The sequence below is a fragment of the Ranitomeya variabilis genome, chromosome 5, assembly GCF_051348905.1.
Source record: "Ranitomeya variabilis isolate aRanVar5 chromosome 5, aRanVar5.hap1, whole genome shotgun sequence".
NCBI lineage: Eukaryota > Metazoa > Chordata > Amphibia > Anura > Dendrobatidae > Ranitomeya > Ranitomeya variabilis.
This window is the reverse complement of record NC_135236.1, coordinates 660,586,048-660,602,827: the sequence shown is the minus strand read 5'-3', so window position 1 is coordinate 660,602,827 and position 16,780 is coordinate 660,586,048. Positions and strand designations below refer to the sequence as shown.

The 16,780-nt window shown below is 39.4% G+C and overlaps 1 protein-coding gene across 1 annotated transcript in view; it reads right to left on the bottom strand.

Moving 5' to 3' along the window:
• The window catches only part of NTF3 (neurotrophin 3), a 274,247-nt gene that overhangs the window by 186,299 nt on the left and 71,168 nt on the right, over positions 1 to 16,780 (bottom strand). The gene's annotated exons all lie outside the window — the stretch shown is intronic.

Genomic DNA, 16,780 nt, shown 5'->3' with positions numbered 1-16,780 from the left:
TGGTCAAATGATGTTTGGCAATTAGCTCTCCACAAGATAAATAGATCACGGGGCATACCCAGATGAGCTGTAAATTGTGCTGGAACTCAGTAGAAAGCATTTGAATTCCCTACAGTGCCTCCACAGGGCAAAATAGGTATTACACACCCTATTATTATTATTATTATTTATTGTTATAGCGCCATTTATTCCATGGCGCTTTACATGTGAGGAGGGGTATGCATAATAGAAATAAGTACAATAATCTTAAACAATACAAGTCATAACTGGTACAGGAGGAGTGAGGACCCTGCCCACGAGGGCTCACAATCTACAAGGGATGGGTGAGAATACAGTAGGTGAGGATAGAGCTGGTCATGCTGCGGTTTGGTTGATCGGTGGTTAATGCAGGTTGTAGGCTTGTCGGAAGAGGTGGGTCTTCAGGCTCTTTTTGAAGGTTTCGATGGTAGGCGAGAGTCTGATGTGTTGTGGTAGAGGGTTCCAGAGTAGGGGTGATACGTGAGAGAAATCTTGTATACGATTATGGGAAGAGGAGATAAGAGGGGAGTAGAGAAGGAGATCTTGTGAGGATTGGAGGTTGCGTGTAGGTAAGTACTGGGAGACGAGGTCACAGATGTATGGAGGAGACAGGTTGTGGATGGCTTTGTATGTCATGGTTAGGGTTTTGTACTGGAGTCTCTGGGCAATGGGGAGCCAGTGAAGGGATTGACAGAGGGGAGAGGCCGGGGAATAGCAGGGGGACAGGTGGATTAGTCGGGCAGCAGAGTTTAGAATAGATTGGAGGGGTGCGAGAGTGTTAGAGGGGAGGCCACAGAGCAGGAGGTTGCAGTAGTCAAGGCGAGAGATGATGAGGGCATGGACTAGGCAGATTCTTGGTTGAGGAATGTATGGATTTGTGAAATATTTTTGAGTTGAAGTCGGCAGGAAGTGGAAAGGGCTTGGATATGTGGTTTGAAGGAGAGATCAGCGTCAAGGATTACCCCGAGGCAGCGAGCTTGTGGGACTGGGGAGAGTGGGCAGCCATTTATTGTAATGGTTAGGTTCATTGGGGGGGTCGCATGAGATGGGGAAAAGATGATGAATTCTGTTTTGTCCATGTTAAGTTTCAGAAATCTAGCAAAGAAGGATGAAATAGTGGACAGACATTGAGGGATTCTGGTTAGTAGGGAGGTGATACCCGGTCCAGAGATGTAGATCTGTGTGTCATCGGCATAGAGATGATGCTAAAAACCATGGGACTATGAGCTGTCCCAGGCCAAAGGGGTAAATGGAGAAGAGCAGGGGCCCAAGGACTGAACCTTGCGGGACTCCGACAGATAGGGGGCGAGGTGAGGAGGTGGTGTGTGAGTGGGAGACGCTGAATGTCCGGTCTGTTAGGTATGATGAGATCCAGGATAGGGCCAAGTCTGCCTGTCTATTGAAACCATTGAGCTGTTTATCTAATACACACTCATGTTGGGCCCTGCAATATGAAAAGTACTGTACTTATGTCATTTATTTAAGGTGCTGGCTTGATGCAACTTTGTGACAAATCAGACCACACTACAAAATTGAAAACTGTCACACGTGAAAAAAACATCCTATTTTTAATTCTGAATTTTGCCAAAAACTGTCAAAAACGTTTTTATAAATTATCCCAACACTGAACAGAAACCTCTCCCTCCCAGAAATGAAATCATAGACCCTAGTTTTTTTTTCTGAATTTTTTTTTATTGTTTTTGTGAATATTTTTGAACAAGAAGAAATACGGAAGGCTGCATTTCTTAAAGTAACATGGGAGCGGGAAGAAAGAGATTAATTACATCAGCTGTTATAAAATTGCTACTGACTAGATTATGGGTTTTTGTGGGATTCTGAAACTTGATGGTTTCCCACATTAAGTCCCAGGTTACCAGTAGAACTTGGCACAGGTGGCCGCATTTAAGAAACATGCAACTTAAGCCCATATCAACCTCAAGTTAGGAGGATGTTAGTGGAAAAGGGACTATCGGTGGAAAAAAAAAAGAGAATGGAACAATTGTAACGTATGAGTGTCAGGGTTCATGAGATGAGGTCAACATTCCAGATGAGTATCAATCAAGCGTTTTCTTTTTGAACTTCCAGTAGAATGATAAAAATTGGTCCTTATAGGCAAATAATTTTACAGGTCATCTAAGTAATGTGTTCAGTATGTTTTCACTTTTTTTTCCCATAGATATTGCATAGGTATTTTTCCCACAATGTAGTGTACAGTTAAGAAAGGTCTAGTGTTACAGATTTGCCCTAGTTTAGAAAGGTGAAAAATTTAGGATATTTGTAACTGAAAAATGCCCTGTGGGAGAATCTAATTCTACCTTGCTAGGTGGTGGTTACATTCCGAGTCCCCAGGGTGCATATGGGCTATCATGTGGATGTCCCTACCATAGGCTAGGGGAGTGATCGAAGATAATCACAAATTTGTATCTATAGGAGTAATGCAAGGTCTATCTGGACCACCAACGGTAACTGTAGATTTTTTCGGTGAGTATCTTATACGTTAAAAGACATGTATTTTCAGAAAATTAGAACATTTCCTTCTTTAAATCATCTTTTTGTGAAAAATGTATTTTTCCTTTTTTGTATTTTTCATCATTGGCAATGTTTTTATTTTTTTTACAATTTGTGCAAAAACTAAAAATAGAAATCTTGCAATTATCACACTGGCCGCTGGGGTAAATTTAGACTCACACGTTCTATCCTTTCAGGAAGAGTTATCAGCAGTTCCCTTAGAATTATAATGACAGGCACCATCTCTATACATAGCAGAGATAATGCAGGATCCAATAATCACAATAGTCAATGTCACAGCTGACTCTGGTCGAAATAAATTTTGCGCACGCTCATTAGATGCTTCAGTACAAAATATAAGGGAGGAGTCTGTCTATTGCTGCAAATGTGCAAGTGAATTTCCTGAAAAAACAGGAAGTTAAAGTCTAAAAATGGCCCTATTGGTCGGTGTAACAATTGCAAGGTCTCTAACTGTTTTTAATACAGATCGTAATATGAAAAAAAAATACATTTATAAAAAAATACATTTAACACAAAAAAAACTAATTTATATAATGATAATCCCTTTTATGGGCCCACAAACTCCAGCAGAACACATCACTAATTGAAGTCATTCAGCGTAAGATAGGATAAACATACCTTAATATGAATATCTTCCTTGTACTGGGAGCCACACTTCATTGTAGTAGAAAAAAGGTGCCAAAAGAGAATTTAATGTTCCTTGTATGTCTGCAGTAAATTTTGTTCTGATCCCATTCTAAGGTTCGTACTTTGGTGCCCTATTGGGCCTATTGAGTACAAGGTAAAAATGACATACATGTACCTAGTATACACAATAAGGAGGCTCCCAACTGATGAAGACTCCTGCCACTATACCTCAGATATCTACACAAAACATTGTTATTATTTATTATTATTTATTGTTATAGCACCATTTATTCCATGGCACTTTACATGTGAAAAGGGGTATACATAATAAAAAATAAATACAATAATCTTGAACAATACAAATCACCGACTGGTACAGGAGGAGAGAGGACCCTGCCCCCGAGGGCTCACAATCTACAAGGGATGGGTGAGGATACAGGAGGAGAGAGGACCCTGCCCACGAGGGCTCACAATCTCCAAGGGATGGGTGAGGATACAGGAGGAGAGAGAACCCTGCCCACGAGGGCTCACAATCTACAAGGGATGGGTGAGGATACAGGAGGAGAGAGGACCCTGCCCACGAGGGCTCACAATCTCCAAGGGATGGGTGAGGATACAGTAGGTGAAGGAAGAGCTGGTCGTATAGCGAATTGGTGGAACGAGGGTTACAGCAGGTTGGAGGCTTGTTGGTAGAGGTAGCTTTTCAGGTTCCTTTGAAGGTTCCCATGGTAGGCGAGAGAATTCACTCCACCCATCAGCCCAAGGGTGCATTTAATTAGCTCTGATTCCTACCAGCTCATTTAAATGTGTGGGTTTGTAACCCAGGAGATGCATGTTTGCCCATTCACACTATAGGCTTGAAGCCCAAGAGAGACATTTTAGATGATAGGACCCATCAGAGACGTGTCACCTTGTCGCTGTTGATGGGCTCACATGAGTTGGACAATTTATCCGCTAAGAACCATCATTTTTGTAAGTACTTTTTAAAAAATGTTTGCTGTGCTCCGGGACGGTAGGGCTCACAATGCGATCTCTCACTATCACTGTCAAGTTCTCCCATTACTCCTCTGTTGGCCAGACAGAAATTGTGTTCCTCTACCCTGAGAAACGGTCTTTGTTGATGCCAAATAATGCACAGTCTCTAGAGGTCTCTCTCCATCTCCATCGGCTGCTTGTCTCTCAAGTCATTTTGCACTTCCTCCTGGTTGATTCTGTTTCTATTAACTCTGTGGCACCTGGTAGCTTCTTGAAGGGCGTCCATCACTTTGCCATAACATAACATGAACATAAGGCGTAATTTACACTATCAAATATCTATGTAAAACATGGCATAAGAAAAAGAAACACAAAGTATACTTCTCGGGCCACCCTTCCGTGACACCATATGCAATATTTCGTTGTTCTATGGCTCATCATATTGGGGCGTCCAAGGCGCGATTCAACCTACAACTAAGCCTACTTATACCCCATGCCTTTTTGACATGTTGACTTTGTCTTGAGCATGCTTAGGACTTTGGTATAGGCTTTTTTCTCCCCTCACCCAAGGCATGAGCCCCTTCTGCTTCTTGTTTTTCGCGGAGTCTGACTTCCAGTATGGTGTAATATTAATATTCCTCTACATAACAGCTGTGAGGACATGATTCGACAGGATGCCATTATTTCATTTACAGTAAAATCAGGCACCCTGGGTGTTGGCTTTCCCTAATATTCCGAAACCTTGTCAGAAAGTGCAGTAAATATTGGAAAGGCAGACTTTTACAGAGGAACACCACGACTATAAAACAGTGGGGGATTAAAGGTTTAAGTTTTAGTTTGTACTCTAGGCGAAAACACCTGGATGTCGCTCGTCTTGATTCCACCAGGCAGACTTCAAGTGTGGACTTGCTCAGTGACACCGGGGGAATACAACGCCAGTTATAAGCCTGTACAGCCCTCCAATAATAGGAAACTCAAACTTGTCAAGGGGGAGGGAAAAGACGGTAACGAAGGAACAGGAGAAAGCACAAGAAGAAATGTTCTGCCTCTTTTAGACCATACACAGGGAACTGCCATTGTTTTGGCGTCCTGAAATCTAGGAGTGTAGCTATAGAGGGTACAGAAATCGTTTGGATTCTGGTGCCTAATGGGGACCAAAGGTCCTTCTGACACTACGAACCAATTAATTTTTTGCATTTTTTTCTAAGTTACTTTTTTTTCCATTAACGCTTTTTTTGCCCAAAATTCTTTATAGTGGCCCGCAGGTCCAAAAAATTTTGGCTCAAGTTTTTTTTGTCCCACGCTCCACAAAAATGTTTGAAAATTTACAGCAAAATTTCAGGCGTACATAAAATTACGGCAGGGTGAAAAGAAAAGTTTTCACCATAAATTTTTGGCAACTTTTTTTTAAAAAAATAGGTAATTGATGAAGCAGGAGAAAACATCTCGATAGTCCAAACATTGTCCATAAAGACGAACTTAAAAAACAGGTGAACATATATAAAATAGACTTTAAAAAAGGCACAAATTTAATGAAGAATTTTTTTTTATAAATATGTTGTGGGCACGGTTTTGCGGCACTTACTTATCTATACCTTTGAAATTGTTCCAGAGAATGAAGCATTGATACTAGAAAAATTATTGCAATTACACGTGTTTTGTTATACACATGTTTATTTCCTTTGTGTGTATTGCGACAACAGAAAAAAGCTGAGAAAAAAAAGGCAAATAGGACATTAATTTCACACTAAACCCAAAAAATGGGCTGGACAAAAATGTTTGCACCTTTCCAAAATTGTGGGTAAGCAACTTTGTTTCAAGCATGTGATTCTCGTTCAAACTCACCTGTGGCAAGTAACAGGTGTGGGCAATATGAAAATCACACCTGAAAGCAGATAAAAAGGGGAGTAGTTGACTCAATCTTTGCATTGTGTGTCTGCGAGTGATACACTAAGCAGGGAGAACAGAAAGAGAAGAGAACTGTCTGAGCATTTGAGAACCAAAATTGTAGAAAAATATCAACAATCTCAAGGTCACAAGTAACCCAAAATCCTTCTGGGAAAGTGTCTTGTGGACAGATGAGACCAAGTTAGAGCTTTTTGGTAAAGCACATCATTCTACTGTTAAAAGAAAATGGAATGAGGTCTACAAAGAAAATAACACAGTACCTACAGTCAAATACGGTGGAGGTTCAAAGATGATTTGGGGTTGTTTTGCTGCCTCTGGCACTGTGTGCCTTGACTGTGTGCAAGGCATCATGAAATCTGAAGATTACCAAAGGATTTTTGGTCACGTTGTAGTGTCCAGTGTAAGAAAGCTGAGTTTGTGTCCTAGGTCATGGGTCTTCCAGCAGCACAGTGACTCAAAACGTGCTTCAAGAAACATCCAGAAGTAAATGTATACTTCAAAAAACATCCAGAAAATATATATATAAAGTGGACAACCCCTTTAAGGACCCTTTTAAAGTGATAATTACCTCCTTACCCACTTACCAGGTTGAAAAAATATAGCAGCATTTGCTATATATTCATCCCCCTACTGAGAGGCTATCCTCACGTAACTAGATGCAGAGAAGTGACTAAGCTTTCCTTCACTTAAGGCAACCTTTTAGTTGATGCCTTATCCCCGACACACACAAGCCAGGGCATATGCCATGGTTGTCCCCCCAAATATCCCCTATCATTACCAATTACAGTGGGTGCAGGGACTGCAGTCATTCCTGGGCCCCAGAGCCGTGTAGTTGCCCTTTGACCCATATAAGAAGAAAAATACTATTAAAAACTTGCAGTCGTTGGGGGCCCTGATGGAAATGTTGCATTAGAGCCCATGAGTTTCAAGTTATGCCACTGCCTCTAGCTGATATTACCCCACTAAAGACCTGTTTTATTTCTGCAAGCATGATGGAAACTGCATTAGTAGAGCCTAATGTGATGATTTTCTCTAAATTGTTTGAGTAAATGCTATGCTTGAGACTTTTAAAGAATTTAAAAGAGCTCCCCCTAGTGGCTAAAATAATGTGAAAATAGTAAAAGAAAAAATATACCGTATATATAATGATATATATATATATATATATATATATTTATATATATATATATTTGCACACAGAAAATATGTGTGTAGTGAATGTGAAGCCGTCCCTGATCTTCATTTTTCATAGCCCGCCAGTTCCTTGCAAGAAAGCAAACAGCTGCTGGGAGACCTCTGGGAAGGCGGGCGGACGTGTCAATGCACATTTTGTATTATAAAGTGAGTGCAGGCATGGCAATAGATATTTATTGGGCCCAGGGGAGCCTGTACTGTACCCGGTTCAGATCTTGTGGCTATAACTTCTTTTGAACAGGGTCCTGCTATGGAAGCTGACAATAATTAACACCAGCATAAGGCTCTGACTGTATCCTGGCTCTCAGTAGTCTGGGCGATTTTGAATTTGACTTGTAATTTTTTTAATTTCTTTCTTCATTATTTTTTTTATTACTTTGAGAATTAAGAATATACAACATGTAAAGTGACATATTCATCAATATGGTAGATCTTTTAGTTCTTAAAAAATATAAGAATGCTATTGCTTACTGAGTATCCAAATCACTCTGATTGGCCTCCTTGGGTAGCACCTCCCACTTTTTCAACATGTGATTACATCACATGTCCTAGGAAGAAGTCCAGCCCAAGAGGTGCAAATGGGTTTTTGTCATGGCTCGACTCCGGGACTCGATTCAGTGATCTTTGGCTCTGGGTCGGTTTCTCTCTCTGTTTGACCACAGCCTGTGTTGTCTCTATCCAACTTCTGCTGATCTTCTTGTCTTTGATTTGCTGTGTTGCTTCTATGCAGGTGTTTTCACTTCCTTGTTTTGGTTTCTCCTGTTACATCTTAGGAGGGGCAATTTATACTTTCCTGGCACATGCAGTCTTTGTTGGCTATATTCCAAGTTAGATGGATGTTCGGAGTCTCAGCTCCCCTGTCAATGATTATGTTGCTGAGGTTTTCTCTATTGCTTCTCATGCTTTTAGTTTGTGTGTATTCTCCTTCTCAGCTCTTTTACTATTACATTACATTCAGGGTCTGGGCGTTTTCATGTGTTACAAAGATCTTTCTGGGTCCCTTTCTTTACCTTCCGTCTTCCATTTATGGTTCACCCTCTGTGTGCACTTTGTTCTGTTATTGGGGTTTTGGGTTACACTTTGTGTATGGTTGAGGGTACAGTTAAGGACACTAATGGTCAGCCAACATTGAGTGAGGGCGGCATTGCGTCATTTTAGGGTGGCAACCGCTATGGTCAAGCAGGGACAAATCAGGGTCAGGTTAGCAATTTTCCTAGTCTGTATACGAACCTGTGGTGTGCAGGTTTAACATCTCCCCTTGTTTGTTCATCCTGATTTGAGTGTTGGGGATCAGTCAAAACAGTTTGTTTGGGGTTGTGGGGTTATCTGAGGGGCAGATAGAGTTGCAATTTGAAACTTCTGGGTCCAATGCAAGGATTTTAATAAGGCTCACACCAACTACTGTGCGTGAGTTTATTGGCTTGGGACAGACACCAGAACTAAGAAGCAACTGGTATCTTCCTCTACCCATAGCTTTGCCCCTTGTAGAAGACACTCTGTGGGACATCTGAGGCCGATATACTATGTAAGGGAACCTAGGGCAACCAAGAATGAGTCACATTATGAGGGCTCCTGTTGTAGGCATCCTTTGGGGCATCTCTGAGATTGACACTATGAGGGGCACTCCAGTTTCTTTTGTGCTGCCACTTGAGGCACTGCTAGAGGCTTCGGAGGCACCAATGGAGGCATCTAACCATGGTTTCCTGGGCTGCTATTCTTCATTAGGCACACGCTGTCATGTGTTCACAATAGACATTACTGACACACGTGTTGAGTCTTAGAAATAGAAGAGGGCAGAAGACAAAAAAGAGAAAGGATCAGAGGACCGGCCCTAGTGACAGTATAGGTATGTGGAGGGCTGAGGAAAAGCTCTTAAAAAAATCCTGAAAAATTGCTTAAAAATGCTAACAAGACTCTTCCTATTCATCGTTATCATATTGTAAAACCTCTTAGTTATTCATACGTACAACTTCTTTTAGAGTTTTTTGCTTCCATGTTTAAAAACCGGCGTTCGTCTTCCTGTTGTGGCTTTACGGGTGGTTTTGACTTCAGTTGTCCCATCTGTTGCATTTCGCTGGCGTCTGTAGTTTGTTCTACAGCTAGTGAGTGGCTTCCCGAAGAATGAACATGCTACTTCTTTTAACCTTGTCACGGTTTACGAAAACTGAATCAATTCAAGGAAGAAACAAAAAGACCGAAGATGTGCACAGCAATGACTTTTTAACATTGCTGTGCACTATGTTCATTTTTTTGTGATGCTTTTTCAGGGGGAATCCTGAATCCAAGCATGCTTGCTCATCACTAATTGACACCTGATTTCATGTATTTCCAACAATAAGCAAGCAGCAATCTTTTATTTGGAATATTCTCTGTAATATTTGTCCTTATGTTCACTTGAGAGCCAAACCTATCATCCAACATAGATCATGGATGTTCTGCATGTGTATCCACACCCGAGCTCCAGGAGCCCCTATTCAGCTTTCTCCATCCTGATGAAATTATGACATATTTTGGAAAAACAGTCTCTCTTCTCTGCTCTCTTACAAAATTATTTCATCTGAGCGGGAAAAAAATTTGTTCCAGATTTTTATGAATCAGGTGTATGTTTCTGATATTACCACAATATCAGATTTCTGGTATATGTAGGGCGACACAATTCACGGGAAAGAAACACAAGATGATGAGAAAAGCAGATATAGGTTACGCAGAAGAGAAGGCTGGAAGGATATGGGAGTGGGAGTCACACGTCTGAGCTTTCGCCTATCCAGTTGTAAGTAATTTGCAGGTTTAATCATAGTGATATTAAAGGGGTTCTCTGGTTTCGAAAATGAGCAAAAATAGAAGTAATTAGGTAAGGGACGGTATGTTTCAAAATCTCCATTAATTTGCTGGAGGACTTCGTACATATTTCATTGCAAAAGTGACTTGTTGACTTTTATTAGTGCCATGTAATTCCTCATTTGACCTGCGGGGGTGCTGTAGGGAAACTGAATAGTTACAATTTAGAGCTGATTGCTAGAGATCTCATCAGCAGGAAAACGTATGATCATCTTTTTTTAGAGATTGTCAAATTTTTATTAAATTTCCTTACATGTGAAAGATTTATTCCCAACCCCAACACAGGTGATACCGGAGCTCTGAATGTTAGAATGGAGGGGTATAGTCGGAAATTTCCGGAAGTCATATAGACAGTGAATGGAGCTGTGTTACCACTCCTGGCTTTTTTTTTATGATAAACACTTTTAATTCCCATCTTTTTTCTATAGCACTGTGTTGTATCATTCCTCTGAGGTTCCTCCAGAATATTTTGACAACTGGGCAGGACTACTTCCAGTGGTGTAACTAGAGTCCCATGGTGCAAAATTTGGACCTGGCCCCCACCTTAATTTGATCGGATGTGATGGTCCTTGTAGCATTCTAGATTCTATAAAGACATAAGTTTAATAGTGTCCCCATCATGGTACATTCCTGTAATAATATCCTTGCCTTTTTTTTGTAAAAATGTCCCCCATCCTGGACCACTGTGTTGTATGTCCCCTGTTCTGGGCCTCTTATTGTAATAATGCACCCAAACCTGGTATAATATCCCCCATCATGGGGTCCTTCTTGGTATAATGTCCCCCCATCCTATAATAATGTCTGCCATCTTTGGCCCATTCCTGGTATAATGACCTTCATCCAGGGCCCCTTCCTGGTAAAATTACTTGTGTCCTGGACCCCATTCTGGTTTAACGACCCCCATCCTTGGCTCTTTCTTTGAATAATGACCCCCATTCTCGGCCCCTACTTGTATAATGTCCCCTGTTCTGGACCCCTTACTGTGATAATGTACCCAAACTTGGTATAATGTCCCTCATCCTATAGTAATGTACCCCATCCTGGGCTCCTTCATGGTATAATGACCCCACTCTTGGACCTCATTTTGTTATAATGACCCCTATATTGGACCTCATTCTTGTTTATTCACCTCCATCCTGGGTTCTTTCTTTGTATAATGACCCCCCCATCCTGGGCCCCTTCCTGATATAATGTCCATTCTATTTTCCAAATTCTAAAAAAAATAAACTCTTCTTCTTACTTTCCTATGCTCTGCAGCATCCTCTTCAGTGTGCCTCGGACACACATCCAATAGGTGCTGGCGTCAGCGGGTCCCTCACCCTCCCGGGCCCGGTCACAGTCGTATTCTCTGCAGCCGCGATAGTTAAGCTCCTGACCACTTCCCTTTTCAAAGGCATGCGTCTCAACACAGTTAGGATTCGTAAGCTCTGATTGGACAGTGTCTGTATGAACACGCCCCCGAGGACTTCACGTATAAACCTCCAGGAGAAATGAGAATTCTAAGAAAAGAGGCACCACAATTTTAGAAAATGTAAAGGTTTTAACCAGAGCATAACAACCTTTTTTTCTTTTTTTCTCAATGGCCTCCACCAATTTTGATGCATTGCCCCCTTCTAAATTTTGAACAGTGCTTACAAATCGCTGATTGGTTGATCTTGCTGGTAGTTGTAGTTGTCCAAGACCTAATCTCCAGTAACAAGACACAGTATAGCAATGTTATGATAGAAATCCCCAGACTTAATTCCCGAAGCGAAGCGATATCCGTGAAATTCCGAGGTCACATGTCACCCCTGCATCGGCCTCCACAGGGTTAATGATAGCTTTTATGCTTTTTGTAACCTAAAACCAAGTACAGAAAGGAGACTGGAGCCTGACAAAAGATTGTTGGAAGCCAATAATACCACATAGCCTTCCTATAAACAATCCTAACAAAGCTCCGAGCTTGCCATCTGTTTTGTATCATTTGGATTAATGTTTGCAATCCATATCAGAACAATGGGCCTTCTAAGCTACACACTTTGTAGTTTTGTTTTGTTTTCAAGGTTTGGGGGGTTTTTTTTTTAATTTTTGTTCATTAAACATTTCCAAAATGTGTCGCAGATTAAGGAAGGAATTCCAAATTATTTTAAGTTTTGATTTACGAAAATGTGCAATTTTTGTCATTATCGTTTTATTATTATTGTTATTATTATTACTACCACTATTTGTCAATTCTTCGTTATTTCTTGGGGTTTTTTTGGGGGGGGAAAATTTTGTATTTTAATTGTGTTTTAGGTATAAAAAAATATTACATTTTAGGACTGCATCATTTCAATTTCTGTCTTAGGTTTGTTGACGATTTTGCACCATTAAGATCAATGAGGAAGTCAAAATCTGCAAGAAGAAAACTATTATCGCTGATTTTGCAGATCAAGTATTGAAATAAAAATAGGTGGAAAAAACCTTTGCTAAATAAAAAAAAAAAATGATTAAAAAAAATAACCCTTAGATTTATATTGTTGATTTTGGTCTATGACTCGGATCAAAATCGGACTTGTTCGTGTTTTTTTTTGCTGTTGTAGACCAGTCGTTGCGCAAAAAAAAAAATTCTAAAATGTTATAATAGGTAAAAACATGGATACAAAAGTACATAAAAAAATGGATGTCTGAATGAGGTTTTAAAGGGGTTGACCAGCCTTAGGGAATAAATCTGCAGTCAAACTATGTTTCTGCAGACTTGTGAATCCTCGCATCTCGCGCACTGCGTGATGTGAGGATTCACTGGTGCCAGGAGTGGCAGGGCGTGATAGCAAGTATGTGATTTGCATACATGCGGTCACATGCCAACTAGACATGCAGCCTCACTCACTACAAGTGTATTGAGCGACGGCAAACACCTCTAGTCGGAATGTGGCTGGAAGTATGCAAATTGCATACTGGAGGCCAAATTGCCACTCACTCCCAGGGTCGGCATTGGGGAATCTTCACAACGCGCAATGAGTGCAGACTTGTACCCTAATGCCGGACAACTCCTTTAATCAAACTTTGCTTCTGGTTTTACAAAAATATTCAGATTAGTCAGAATTAGATTTTTTTTGCAGTCTGTTTGATGTAAATACTGAAAAATTGCTGGCCACCATTTCGGAAAATTTTAAAGGGCTTTCAAGGGGTAAAAAATAGAAAAAAAAATTATACTCATCTCTCTCGTCATCTGTCCCGCCATGCAACCCCACTCCGGTCTTCAACAAATTTGGCATCTACATGATTCCGTGATATCACGGAACGACACACATCATGTCGCCTCAGACCTAGTGAGTAACATTGTGAGACTGGACAGGTGAGAGCCAGAGGAAGGGGTGTATATCTACATTTATTGTGATCTGTGGTTTGGAGATATCTCTGACCAAAATAAGGTACATTTGATTTCTATCAAATAAATTCTAATTTCTCTTTCAAATTTGTGCGAATCTAATAAGTTTGAATTTCGGCAGATTCACACACCTTCCTCCTCCATATGCCTGGATTTTATATGAGGTCTTTTTTTCACAAATTTATATAAAATCTGAAAGCCTGAAAAATTATACTTTACTGTATGTCATAACATGGCACTGCTCTCTCCTAGAATCAATGCATCTAGGGACCAATTCGGTGCCACTATAGTAACTGAATTTACACCAATACTGTATACAGACCCAAATCTGGGCTCTGGGGACTGAGGTAGGCCTTTGTCTCATATGAGAAGTCCCCTTCTATAAAAGGTGTGTAGTTACAAGTTACACAATATTACTTGATAGGATAAGTCCCGCCCCCGAGGATCAAGGAAACTCTCTTTACGCAGAAATCTAAAAAAGTTTGTAGATACAGCTCACCCTATCCAATAATTGTGTGTTGTGCAGCCTGGTTTCCTGGGGAATCTACTCCAGATCAAGCTTGTGAGGTTCAAAGTTGAGAAAAGAGGTTTTTCAATCCAGCAAAGTAAATAGATAGCAAAAATACTTTATTATGACATCATTTAAATAGTGCCCGAAACACTATTTTAATCCCTTCACGACTGATGACTTATAGGTACGTCATAGTCGTATCCCTACATTTAATGCGGGCTCCAGCACTGAGCCCGCATCTTTCCCTGAACATGATAGCTGATCTGATAGGCGCCCCTGTCACATGATTTTTTTTTTTTACATCAAAATAAAAAAGAACCTACACATATTTGGTATCTGCATACTCATACTAACCTGGAGGATCATAATGGCAGATCCGTTTTAGCATTTAATGAACATGGTAAATAAAAAAAGCAAAAAATAATCATTGTAGAATTGCCCTTTCTTGCAATTTCACCAAACTTATAATTTATTTTCTTTTCTCTTTTCCTGTACTTGATGTGGTAAGATTAATTGTGTTATTCAAAATTACAACTCGTCCCACAAAAAAACAAGCCCTCACGCGTCCTTATTGACGAAAAAATAAAAAAGTTTTGGCTCTAGGAAGAAGTGGAACAAAAAAAATGAAAAACTGAAAATTGCCCAGGGGTGAAGCATTTTTGACTTTGCTGGATTGAGAAATCTCTTTTCATCCCTTTAGGCAGGGTAAGTTACAAGTTGCTCAACATTAATTAGCATAGTAAGTCCCACCCTTGAGGGTCAAGCAAACTGCTTTTAGGCAGGGTTTATCTAAGTTCTGCCCCTTTTAGTCTAGAATTTGAAATAATTGTTACTAAAAACATAGAAAAGTCAAAGCAAATGCAACTTTTCATCCCTTTAGGCAGGGTAAGTTACAAGTTGCTCAACATTACTTAATATAGTAAGTCCCGCCCTTGAGGATCAAGGAAACTCCTTTTAGGCAGGGTTTATCTAAATCCTGCCCCTTTTAGTCTGGAATTTGAAGCAATTGTTACTAAAAACACAGAAAAGTCAAAGCAAATGCAACTTTTCATCCCTTTAGGCAGGGTAAGTTACAAGTTGCTCAACATTACTTAATATAGTAAGTCCCGCCATTGAGGATCAAGGAAACTCCTTTTAGGCAGGGTTTATCTAAGTCCTGCCCCTTTTAGTCTGGAATTTGCAACAAATGTTACTAAAAATACAGAAAAGTAAATTACACCACTTGTTCATTCTTGCTACATAAAAATGTTCTGCTCACGATACTTGTTCAGCCATGGTCCGATGGTGGAGAGAGGATGGGGTTTTACATTCCATTAGAAAATCTAAAAACAATGTATTCTCCTCACTTAACAAAGAACTGCTGAGTCCAAGCCTTCTGCCCAAACCCACATACTACACGAAGACACTACGACAAATGACAAATGGAGCTTCACAACAACTCGCCTATTGTTGACCGTGAGCTTCCTTTCTGGCGTTGGTGACATTTTTGTGAACGTGTGGTGCACATTACTTATGCATCACTGCTCTTGGAAAGTTATAGATGACATTTCCAACTCGCTGGATTATTTCACAAAAAGAAAACATAGGATTAGATTCCCATTTGAGTCTTCGCAATAAATTGAGTAACATGACATGGCAGAGAAAATATGATTATTGTCAACGTAGTGACTTGCGTTCACCCGTACACCACCATTTACTACCTGGCTGGGGGATTTACCGAAGAGATTATAAATAATAGTATATGATGCGTTTAGGACTGGGAAAAAGTTATCTAGGATCCACTCAACTAAGGGATAGCGACAATAGTGATGTCTTCTCGTGAGGCAGAAGGGTCTTTGTGTCCCCTGGTTCTAAGCTACGAGGACAAGATTAAAGGGGACACTGAACTTGGGGATTTAGATAGATGGATAGATAATAGATAGATAGATAATAGATAGATAGATAGATAATAGATACTAGATAGATTAATAGATAGATACATAGATAGATAATAGATAGATCATAGATAATAGATAGATAATAGATAGATAATAGATAGAAAGATAAATAGAGAGATAATAGATAGATAGATAAATCGATAGATAAATAATAGATAGATAGATAGATAGATAGATAGAAAGATAAATAGATAGATAATAGATAGATAAATATGGGATAAATAGATAGATAATAGATAGATAGATAGATAGATAGATAGATAGATAGATAGATAGATATAAATAGATTATAGATAGATAGATGATAGATAGATGATAGATAGATAATAGATAGATAGATGATAGATAGATAGATAGATAGATAATAGATAGATAAATAGATGATAGATAATAGATAGATAATAGATAGATAAATAAATAGATAGATAGATAATAGATAGATAATAGATAGATAGCAGATAGATAGATAATAGATGATAGATAATAGATAGATATAGATAGATAATAGATAGATAGATAGATAGATAGATAGATAGATAGATAGATAGATAGATAGATAGATAATAGATAGATATGGGATAGATAGATAATAGATAGATAATAGATAGATACTAGATAGATAATAGATAGATACTAGATAGATACTAGATAGATAGATAGATATGGGATAGATAGATGATAGACAGATAGCTAGATAGATAGATAACAGATATATAGATATATAGATAATAGATAGATAAATAGATAGATAATAGATAGATAGATAGATAATAGATAGATAGATAGATAATAGATAGATGATAGATAATAGATAGATAGATAGATAGATAGATAGATAGATAATAGATAGATAAATAGATAGATAGATAATAGATAGATAGATAGATAGATAGA